Source organism: Sinocyclocheilus grahami, unplaced genomic scaffold (assembly GCF_001515645.1).
Source record: "Sinocyclocheilus grahami isolate Dianchi unplaced genomic scaffold, SAMN03320097.WGS_v1.1 scaffold1452.1, whole genome shotgun sequence".
NCBI lineage: Eukaryota > Metazoa > Chordata > Actinopteri > Cypriniformes > Cyprinidae > Sinocyclocheilus > Sinocyclocheilus grahami.
Genome location: NW_015506631.1, coordinates 148,202 through 160,763, shown reverse-complemented (window position 1 = coordinate 160,763; position 12,562 = coordinate 148,202). Strand labels below are relative to the sequence as shown.

Genomic DNA, 12,562 nt, shown 5'->3' with positions numbered 1-12,562 from the left:
TTGTATATGAAGATGGCGGTTCGCTCTTTCATTCACTGACTAAATGATCCTGTTTTCTAGGGCTGTCATCTAGGAGAGTGGAGAGTATTGGTTGTACAGTGTCCCAATTTTTTTGGAATTGGGTTTGTGTATATATATATATATATATATATATATATATACTCAGGAAAAAGAGGTAACAAACAGGGAGGAGCTAATGAGTCACTATGACAACTATGACCACTACAGCGGAGCAGAAGGGACCAAAGACCCCCAGGGTGGAGCCAAATGCCACCAGGGTTGAGTTGATAGAGCTGAAGACCACTTCAGCAGAGCTGATAATACAGGTGACCACCAAGACAGCTCAGGCTGAGAAGATGACCACCACTTTGGATATGACAGAACTGTAATAGAGAGCACAGAGAGGTTAACAACAGCCTCTGTGGCCGTAATAGAGAGTTTGATAATGGCCAATGCAGAAAATTCAGATATGGCCTCCTTAGCCTTGACAGAACAGGCAGAGGGTTCACGGGCACTCACCATGGTCAAGACAGGACAGACAGGAAGCTCAAGAGTGACTTCTGTGGTCAAGACAAGGCAGGCAAGGAGCTCTGGGGCTAGACCAGGCTCTGGAGCTGACTTATGGACTGAGATGGACTCATGGGCTGGAGCAGGCTCTGGAGGAGACTCATGGGTTGGAGAGCAGTGTATGGCCCAAACACACAAAATGGCCATTGCTGTAACGGGGAGTTCAACTGACAGTGGGACCACCTCTGAGACCCCCAGTCTTGGTACTACCACAGAGATGCCAGCTGCTCATACTTACACAAGTGGTGTGTCCTCTAAACTGGAAGCCAGCCTCAAATGCCCAGGAATTGCCTTGACAGCTTCAGATGTGATGGTTATGATTAAGGGTGCTCCGATCAGGTTGTTTGTTATTGACATTGACATAATTGGTGATCGGCTCCAATGTCAATAACAGGAAGCAGTATCTGCCGATATGATTGTTTTGAAGCCTTCTTTTTAACATGTAGAATTCTTTATAGTGATACTCCAGTCAGGATTTTGATTGACATTCATTTAGGGCCTGAATTTCATTTTTGAAAATGGGGGAATTTCCCAATGGGGGGGATCTCTCTAAACTATATTATAATATATAATTATGTCACCTAAATGTTTGATCATGCAGTGCATCAAGCCTGATTTCGTGAACTGTGTAAGAAGCAGCCTCAAGCCCAAAGTATACATCGACTGTCCGCATTCTGCGGCGGTCCACGCACTGTCCTCGTGTCACAGTTTTCATCATCAGAAGTGTCCGCGGATGTCTGTGCACACTGTCCGCATGCAGCCCAATTTTCTGCACGTACAACAGCACAGGCGCGAGGTGAATGTGTGCGCTTTGAGCGTGCATGAGTGCACCATTTCTAGGAGAGTGCGCAAGTGCTCAATGGTTTAAACACAGGCAAAACTTAAAAAGAAATGCAAATTATAAAATTAGTGATGATGCGACACTGCCTCGATTGTGCAAGTGACAATTCCTGTGTCAACTGTGCAGCTTGCTTTTAGTGCAGACACGATGTGGTGTTCTGAATCCATTTGCGCATTTTGATAGGGAAAGAGAGAGAGCACACGCTGTTATTCACTCATGCGGTCAAATTACTTTGTAAGTTATTTAATAAAGAGAAATTAATTGTACCTCACCTTCAGCATTATTATTTTACCTGCATCAGACAGAGATTGATATGGTGCCAACGAGTTTTTTTCTTGAGAGAATGGGTATTACTGTTGTACCATGGCGCAGTACGTTTTTCTCTAACCTTTTTCAATTTGATGGGGGCAACAGCTTCTAATGTATTAGAGAAGATAGTGCCCATGTTGCTAGTTATTTCGTCTAGTTCATGTGTACTTATTGGTACACAGAGCAGTTGAGATAAATCGGGCAGGTTATTTGTGAATCTGTCTTTGGTGGCTGGAACAATAATTCTGCCCGGACGATAACGCGGAGCCATATAGTTAATATCAGTAATACGCAGCATGCATGATACATGTCATGCCGAATTCCTCATGGCAGGTGCATCATCAGCATGAGATCAGCCTTTATAGAGACCGCCGATCAAACATCCCAAAGCTATTATCGGCCAATCGCTATCGGAGCACCCCAAGTTATGATGACCGGAAACACTTGATGTGGCATTCATGACGGCTGAGAACTCTGGCATGGTGGCCACGATAGGATGAGGCTCTGGACTGGCAGCCATGACGGGATGACATTTTGGAGTGGTGGCCATGTCGTGAATAGGCTGTGATCATGTCGTGATTGGTTACCTTGCTGTATAGATCGGTGTAGTGCCTCAATCATCCAATCATCTCTTTTACTTTACTAGTTATAGCACAAAATAAACATGAATGAACATCAGAAGGTATCTTGTTTCAACCACAGAAAGATGTCAACACACACCATTTTTCAATTTCAAGTCCACCGACGTTAATCTACTGTCCTGTCTGGTTTGTTTGTTGGACAAAATGGCTCAGATTCAGTGTTATGATTGGTCAGATCACCTGTCAATCAAATTCCTGCGAAGGGTCAACCGACGTATAGCTTTCTCTTTGAGTAACAAGAGATTCAGGTTGCTTTTCTTGATGCAGTAGCTGTGTTAAGTGACGGTGGTTTTCCGAAGTACTCCTGAGCCCATGTGGCTATATTTAACACTGCAGCATGACAGTTTTTATTGCGATGCCATCTGAGGCCTTAAAGATCAAGCACATTCCTGCCTTGCTTTTAACTTTTCACAATATTTTGTATGGTAATTTGTGAAAGACCTAAATTATTTGCAATACTGCATTGAGAAATGTGATTTTTGATTTGTCTGACACTTATTATATGAAACTTTGCCACAAAGTGATGAGCCATGATCCATGATCCATATTTGCTTACAAAGACCTTTTATACCCTAACATGATAGCCTCCCCTACAGATGACTTACAGGACCCTGCATGTTATGGTACTAAATTAGTTTTAATCGTTTAATCACCACAGCGTCTTGCCTCCATTGGCAACACGCACGATTTGTGTGGATTGCAAGTGACGCCGCAGGTAGTGGAGAGTGCAAGTGACAATTGCAAGTGACATTGTAATTTAGTTTATTTTTTCTTGTCTTCATCACCTGGCTGCTGTTGTAAAATTGAGAGATTCAATAAAATAATAGAAATAAAAAATAAAAAGATTGCAAGTGACATCACTTGCGAAAGTGCAGGTGTTCGTGAGTGCAAGTCAGAGAATGTAAGTCTGAAAATGCAAGTGCATGTCTGCAGCCAGACCTTATTGGGGGTATGCATTTAGAAAAAGTGTATGTGTACATTGTACGTTGACTGACAGTCACCACTGATAAGCTACCACTAAATACTGCATAAACTTACTTTGCTGTGAAGCTGCTTTGCAATGATTTGTATCGTGAAAAGTGCTGTACAAATAAACTTGAATTGAATGTCAGAACAGTACGCAAATATAATGTTTAACTGGCAAGGCTTTAAAGCACATGCAAATAATGTAGTTTTGTGATTGCGAATAAGTGTGCATTTGTTAAGATTTTGCGAATAAGTGTGCAAGTTAACATTTGATGTGAATGTTTGTCCCGTTGTAATTGTACTAGAAAACAGCACTTTATTGTATTTATCTGCTCTAATTATGCTTAGTGTTTTTTGTTTTGCCCTATGAAACTGAGTTTTGAGAGGCAAACAAAATATGATTGTGCTCAATTGTTAATATGCCATGAAATTTGGAAAAATTAGTTTACATTTTTTTATATACACTTTGTAGGTCAAAATGCAGATCAAGTCAGCAGAACAGCTACTTCATATACTGACGTTAAAGGTATGACTGGTTTTGTTCAAACTTGGCATTGATCACTTTTTCTGCATATGCTGGATTTAACTATGTTGTACGTTTATGTTAACTAACTGTATTTATTTTAGAGCGCTTGACAAGCAAAAGAAAAAAAAGGACATATGTGAAAAGACCATGGGCCACGTCAGAGGTCAAAGCGGTCATGAAGCACTTTGGGGAGCACATCAGTAAAGGAAAGCTGGCAACTTTACCAGAATGTGAAACTTGCAAAAAGGCAGAGCACCCCATTCTTGATTTTTGAACAACACAAAACATAAGAGACTTTTTTCGGAACAAGGGCATAGCTCACAAGAGACAGATGTGTTTTTAAATGTCTTCTATCTTTTCTATTCTCTTTCACACAATTTGACTGGCACAATCAAATCAAACTTTTGCTGTATGCAGTTTTGGTGCATTTTTTTTTCTTTTTCTTTTTCTTTTTTAAACCAAAGGTTCTGTAGTGTATGGCACACTTAAAGGGATAGTTCACCCAAAACTGAAAATTACATCATTTACTTGCCCAAACCTGTAGGAATTTTTTTCTTCTGCTGAACACAAAAAAGATATTTTAAAGATTGTGGGTAACCAGTTTCTGGTCCCCATTGTGAGAACGCAGAGCACCACATCCTTGATTCTCAAACAATTCAAAACATAAGAGACTTTATGGAAGTCAAAGGGGACAAGAAACCGTTAGGTTACCCATGTTCTTCAAAAGATCTTTTTTGTGTTTAGCAGAAGAAAGAAGCTGGTTTGGAACAACTTGTGTTAGTTTGGTTAACCACGTTCTTCAAAAGATCTTTTTTGTGTTTGGAAGAACTTGAGGGTGAGTAAATGATGACATAATTTTAATTTTGAGTTGAACTATCCCTTTAATGAACGTGTCTGGACATATTCTAAAGCAACTTCAAATAAAAAAAAGTTACCCTAGTTTGCATATTAGGGCCTTTCGCATCGCTTTAGTTCCAGAACTAAATGTACAGTACTAAACTACTGGGACGATTTTGAGCGAACTATTTCCCAGTACCATTTAAAGGGTTGCATTCGCACCGAGAGTGTGTACTAAGAAGTGACGTAAGCCGGTCGACGGCGACGTCATTTGTGCGCGGCGTTCAACAACAGAAACAAAGAAGAACAACGTTAACAACAGGAGGATGGAGGACGCTGTGATCGGAGCTGTGTTTTTGTTGCGTCTCGCGGGTTTCACAATAATGAACATGGAAAGTCGACGTATACGTAAAGCGATTGCAAGAATGGAAAGATGGACTAAGAATCTCCAACGACAACTGGCAGTGCTACATTTGCTACAAGTGCCTGCACTTCAGCGTCCGTCCATCTATCGCTGTTCTCCATACATGCGAAATAAGTTGACATGCTTACAGTATGTTTACACTGAGTTTTAAATCATGGCGGGTGAGGGCGTTTTCAAACGCGTTTGGCCAATCAATGTCTACTTACGTCACGATTAGTACCAGTTGTGCTGGTTAGACCCTGCTCCAGAGTAGGAGCTAATTTGGTTCTCGAAAAAGGCAGTCCGGTACTAAAATCGCACCCAGTTCCGGCGGTGCGAAAACACCAAAAGGTGGGTAGTTCCACAATCAGTTCTGTTCCCGCGGTGCAAAAGGCCCTATTGTTCCTGGTCAGCCAGTGCTGTCAGTTCAGCTGTCAAACAATAGGATACTTGTTTATATTTTCACTTTATGAGTTCACTCTAAGTCTGAGTGTTTTGGATTTGTTCTAGTGTTAATTAAATCATATTGTGATCATAAAGATCTTTTTTGTGAATTCTATAGCAAAAAAAATAAAAAAAAAGGTTACCCTAGTTTGCTTATTCTTCCTGGCAAGCCAATGCTGTCAGTTCAGCTGTCAGTCAATAGAATACTTTTATATTTTCATTTTATGAGTTCACTCTAAGTACAAGTCTTTTGGATTTATTCTAGTGTTAAGTAAATCATATTGTGCAGTGTTTTAAAGCACCATGTTTTTAACAGACTGTTTGATAGTAATTTTAAATGATATGAGTTAATCAAAGGTCCTTTAATGAATGGCATACTTAATGAAAAGGGAGGATTTAGATTCTGTCAGCTTAAAACCATTTTAACTTGGCTTGCATATTCCTCCAGGCAAGTTCTGTGGCAGTCCCTTGTTTAATAAAACTTGGTGTCTTGAAATTGATTTTCTTGCCATTTTCTGTAAGGCCATTTCACATTTAATTATGCAGGTTAGGTATCTCTCTCAGTAGTTTTTAAAATGCATGCTTATCAGTTATTGCTTCTTTGTCCATTTCATCCAAAGTTTTGGGAAGGCTTCCTTCATTTATTCAACTTTTGGCACAGTTACTGTGAACTGAAGATTACAATGCAAAATTGCAGAACCATAAAGAATACATGACCCAACAGACATAGCATGTTTGCCCCTGGTGTTAAACATTTAAAAACTCCCAGTTAGTCTTTTTGGTTACAATATTGTTACAGCTTGGTCAGCTTCTTTTTCTGGTGTCAGCATGAATGAGTATAACCCCCTCTGATCAAATGCATAAGATTTTATTTCTTAATGATCACCAATATAATTCATGGGAAGATGGTAAAATGTAAATGGATTAAATATGATATATATTTCTCTGATTTTATTAATCGTATAAGTTAATAAAAAAAGATTTAACTGACGGGTTGCAAAAATGAGTACACCCTTGATTAAATTCAATGAATGTGTAATATTTTGGTACTTAGTATGTCCTCCATACCTTAAGTATACTGCTCTGACCCTTCTTGGCACTGAGTGTACAAGTTCATGACAAACTCTCCAATCTATCCCGTTGAACTCCTGGAAGATGACCTCCTTAAATGCCTTGATCTTTAATTGGGAGTGCTGCTCAGCTTGTCTCTACAGAATCCTCCAAATGTGTTCTAGAGTGTTAAGGCTGAGTAAAAAGCTTGTCGACGGTAGGTTTTTCACCTTGGGAGGGTGTATGTAGCCTACTGTAGTTAGAGTTGAAAACAGGGAATGAGGAGAGGGTAGCATATTCTGCTTCAGGATTTTTGTATTACATCACACAGTGGTGTGTGAATTCATGACAGCGTTGATAAAGCACAACCCACACCTTCAGCACTTATACATCCCTATATAAGAACTTTACCACCAAAAGTTCACTGTGGGAACCAGGCACTTCTCACTGTATTCACTTTACATAGATTTTGCTGGCTCTGACACTTGGTATTTTTCCTGACTCTTTTTCTAGCAAAAAACAACACACAAAAAACTGTCACAAAATGAAGCTTTAGGTGAGGCCTGATTATTTCAGGGGCCTTGTCAGAAGTCCATTATTTTTGCATTTCTGTTACGTTTGCTGTTTGCACACTTAAATGATGACAATGATTTGTTATTCCTCTTATACCACTGATCTCTTTACTATATATCTTTCAAAGTGTTAAGATTGCATATTAATTCATTTTTCTTCTGCATGTATTAGTCCACTATTAATGCTTCATTGATGCTGCGGTAATTTCTGAATTTGCAGTATTTCGGAAGCTCATACTGGATCTCTCCAGTTCATTGGCATCTGCTGCTTGTTTGTCAGCTCCATTTGTCAACATCATCATGCACACTTAACTAGAGTACAGTGTAAAAAGAAAAAAAAAATGCAATAACAAATCCAGTACATTGCTTTGTGGTCTTCTACATGCTACGTCGTCTCCATGTTGTGCAGAATCAACCACGTTTTTTTACAGTGTTTGCAGACCTTTATTTATTTTTCAGAATCCAGGATTTAAATGGTTAAAGTTTTGCAATTTCCAACATTTCTGAGAGGAGAGTCACATGAGTAATCTACTGGAATCTTTCATTGGTCAGAAGTGCGACATTATAGTCAGGGGTTTGGCTCGTAGTGGGACAACAGCTTCTTTGGCCTGCAGCTTTTTCCCCCCTTAAAGGGATCATATGATGCTATTTTAAAGATCATTATTTGGTGTAACAGAATATGTTGACATGTTTTAATGTTAAAAAAACACATTATTTTTCAAATACTGTACATTATTGTAGGTCCTCTATGCCCCACCTCTCTCAAACGCTTCGTTTTCTACAAAGCCCCCTCTTTTGACAAGCGCAGTCTGCTCTGATTGGCCAGCTGACCCAGTGCATTGTGATTGGCCGAACACCACAAGCACGCATCGGAAATGTAACACCCCTTACCATAATCGTGAGCTTCAGCTTTCAAAATAAATGTAAAGACAGAGCCCGAAAGGGGAAAAGAGTCGCGTGACAGACACAGTGATGAAGCTGGTATGTGTTTGCAGTACACAAACCACGGTTAAGACAGCTGACTCCACTGTGATGTGACTCTCTCTCTCTCTCTCTCTCTCTCTCACACACACACACACACACACACACACACACACGATGCGCAAAACTCCGCATTTGAACAGTCAATAGCAAATACTTAAACTAATAACAAAACAGTAGCTGATTCAGAAGCGCCAGATTGTCATAGCAAAGTCAGAATTACCTCCTCTCCTAGGTTCACAAAACGGTCATCCATAACATGCATTGGTGTTCTGTTGTAAGTAATCTTAAAGATTCCTAAATGCATCTACTTTCGGAAAGGCCAAATTAAGTGCTTTTGCTTTCGCCTAGAAACACACAGCGTCTCCCTGACATGGCTGCTTCAACACTAACTGCGGTTACTGAAACCACGCCTTCTTTCTTTGTGTGCACATTTGGGCAGCATTATCCAAATATTTCCACATAGTGAGGTAGATATGTGGGGGCGTGTTAGAACGAGCCGTTTTAGGGGGGCGTGGCAGAGTCTTAACTTTGATAAAGAATATCTCTTTGGATTTGAGACTTTAGTCTTTGCAACTTCAGGGATCTTATCTATGCACAATCAGCTTGTAACACTCCAAAGAGAAAGGAAAACTTGAAATCGCATCATATGACCCCTTTAATATATGCTGCACACTTTCCTGTAAGGCTGTCACGATTTAATTCTTTGCATGGTTAAGGACGTGCGTGTCAGAGCAGCTCTGTTCACATTAAATGCTGCTACATGCAAAATGATATCATTTGCATGTGTGGAGCGTCTCACACTCCATCTCTGCATCTCAGTGTCGCTTTCAGTTAGAATTACAACTTGATTTTCTGTTATTAAGCAGCTCTCCAGTGTGGAGCTATAGCTAATGATAAAATCTTTTTAGTGAATATTTAACATCAAAGTTTATTTTTGGGGTGTTATTTTTAGTTTTGGATTTTTTGTTATTTTTTATATATAGAGTAACTATGAATATGCACTTAAGCACTTAATATTACACTGTTTATCTGTAAAGATTGACTTGACATGAAATTTTGTAGTGAGTCTGAGTCGTCGAACCAGAGGACCAAATCCTCTAAAAGATGCAGAAATCTATGTAAAAATGGGGAAGGACAAAGACATAATAACTGGGAGATACATTAATCCCATCAAAGGTAAGTTTTTTTTTTGGTTTCCCATAAACTGTATCTCTTAATTAGTTAACTTCTATTATACTAGATCAGGGGTGCCCAAACTCGGTCCTGGAGGGCCGGTGTCCTGCAGAGTTTAGCTCCAACTTGCCTCAACACACCTGCCTTCAAGGTTCTAGAATGCCTAGTAAGAGCTTGATTAGCTGGTTCAGGTGTGTTTAATTGGGGTTGGAGCTAAACTCTTCAGGACACCGGCCCTCCAGGACCGAGTTTGGGCACCCCTGTATTAGATACACAATGGTCCACCAGAAATACAGTCTGTGACGTGTACAGTGTAACATGCATGCCTTGGATAATACAATAATAGAGTAAAATAAATTTCATAATAGACCAAAGTGTTAGATCTAACAACAATGAAGAAGGGACCTAGGGGGATACTCACACTAGACGATCTGAACCATGCTTGAGCACGTTTGACCCCCAAAGCCTGGTTCATTTGACTAGTGTGATCTCTCTGTACAGCGCTTGGGCACGGGTTGTTTAGCCGTCCCTGGCTCTGTTGGAAGACGTGAGCCAGAGCACGATTCAGTTGGGCTTGGGCGCAGTACACATGTAGTGTGAGTGCTAATCGCACCCGAGCGCGGAACTGGAAACGTGATGTTATTGATTCATGGAAATTGTATTCGGTTAGTTATTAAAGCTGCTCTTCAGCTGCCACCTTGCAAACCTTCCGATATTTGAAGCAAACGATGGCATGAAAATTTCGGAGCAGCAAAAGCGATAGATCTGTTAAGCAATATATTGTGAGAGGGCTGTGCGTCACCACATCCCAAATGACTCAAAATAATAAACCACAAAGTTAACAAATGCACTCCATTGTGCTGAGCGAGAGCGCTTTTCTTCCTGGTTACTTCAATACAGTCACATCATAATGACTTAAAGGATAAGTTCATTTCCAGAATAAAAAAATCCTGATAATTTACTCGCCATGCATTTTGGACGTTCAATCATTGGCCACCACTGAAGTCACTACATGGAGAAAATCCTGGAATGTTTTCCTCAAAAACCTTAATTTCTTTGCGACTGAAGAAAGAAAGACATGAACATCTTGAATGACATGAGCGTGAGTAAATTATAAGGACATTTTTGTTCTGGAAGTGAACTTATCCTTTAATTGTGCTCCAGCCTAGTGTGAGTACACCCTAAGTTTCATCTAAATGCAGGGCTCCAGGTGCACAGGTGCTACTGCCCTCAAATATTAGTCCTAATTAAATGTATTTATTACTTATAATTAGTTTGATCTTCTTTTCTGTTTTAGTTTCATAGTATTAAAAAAAAAATTGGTGTGAACAAAAAGATGTGTGTGTAAGTTTGTATTAGGGCTGCAGGATTAATCGCATGCGATTGTCATGCACATCTCCTCAGTAAAGCCGGTTCTGTGATCAGTAGTAAATCTCCATCACCTGCTTTCAGATGGAGCAGCATTTACTACACAGAGCCGTAGTTCACGCACAACAATGATGTTCTAAAGAATAGATCTGGTTCACTCAAAGTCAAGCGAAAATCTAAAGGTAACTATAAAAATTATGAGTACTGTGTCCACTGCAAGGGGATGTTTTTACGGCCCGAGTTGTGGAGACACATGAAGAGGTGCTCCTCCAAACCAGGGGACAATGAACATCATGGCAGAAAGCGAGTTCTTGGCCTTGCAGCACTGGTAAAATCTGCGTGCTCTAGCACTTAAGATGGCGTGCTTAAAATGTTAAGTCGTATGCATGACGATGAGATTTCAGATGTTGTTCTCAAAGACTTTTGCCTGTTACGGTTTGCAGAGTCTCTTTATAGCAAACATGGTCATGATGCATCAAAGCATGACTATATACACATCAAAAAACCCGCCAACTTGGACGTTTCTTACAGACTTTGCACAGAAAGTCCTCAATCCAAACTCTAGAGGATGCTATAAAACCAAGCAACTTTATGAAGGTCATTGAGGCGGTAAAGGAGACAGCAGGATTTGACAAAGATCCGAACAGTTACAAAACTCCAAGTCTAGCCTTGAAAATAGGACACTCCCTGTTAAAAGTGAGTGACATTATACGTTGTCATGCTCTCATGGCTGGAGACGAGGACCTCATTAAATCGTCAGAAGCGTTCCAGAAACTTTATCAGGCAAAATGGTCAGAGTACATTTCACACTGTGCTCTGAGTACTATTAGTGATTTGAAGTACAATAAATCAGATAATCTTAATAATCCAAAAACTTCACAAGCATCTTGACAAAAGTGCAGAATTGGCAACTGCAGAACTGAAGGAGGCAACAGTACAGAACTATTCCAGACTAGCACATACAACATTGACCAAGATAGTCCTCTTCAACAGAAGACGCATTGGAGAGGTGTCAAAGATGAAACTGATGAATTTTCTTGAACGAGATCACTCAAACACACATGAAGGAATGGCACTGTCGGAATATGAACAGAAGCTGTGCGTATTTTGAGCGTGTTGAACTTAAAAGGGAAAAGAGGGAGAAAGGTAGCAGTTCTACTAACTCCCGAAATGTCAACTGCACTCAATCTGATGATTGCAAAGAGAAAGGAATGTGGTGTGCCAGATGAAAACGAGTACTTATTTGCTGTACCACACTGCCTGACGTACTACAGAGGACATCAAAGTCTCAGACGACTTGCAGTTGCATGTGGTGCGAAGAAACCTGATTATTTACGGTCCACTCATCTACGCAAAGAAATAGCAAACACTTCCCAAATTTTAAACTTAAAGGACAATGAACTAGATCAGCTTGCTGACTTTTTAGGACATGACATATCAGTTCATAGACAATTCTACCGACTGTCTGAGCCCACTATACAAAGTGGAAAAATTTCAAAGTTGGGAAAAGGGAAAGCTACATGAGCTGCACGGAAAATCACTTAATCAAATTGGAGGTATTTACGTCAAGTTATGTTATGTTTTGTTATTTTTTCGTTTGTTCATTATTACTGCTTCTTGCGGTCTTTGATCAACTGTTACAGCAAAGGTCCACAACCTTGCTCCTGGGCACCCACTTTCCTGCAGAGTTCAGCTCTAACCCTAATCAAACACACCTGAACCAGGAAATCAAGGTCTTCAGGATCACTTGAAAAGTCACAGGCCAGTTGTGCTGGAGCAGGTTGAAAGAAATTTGGCAGGACAGTGGGTCCCCAGGAGCAGGGGAGAAGACCTGTGTGTTACAGTATTCACTTATAGGGCAACATTTTACAATCCTTTACC

The 12,562-nt window shown here is 40.2% G+C and overlaps 1 pseudogene; it reads left to right on the top strand.

The window, feature by feature from the left end:
* The first annotated feature begins 445 nt into the window (after positions 1-445).
* On the top strand, positions 446-12,205 carry LOC107570390 (uncharacterized; annotated as a pseudogene).
* Positions 12,206-12,562: the final 357 nt, after the last annotated feature.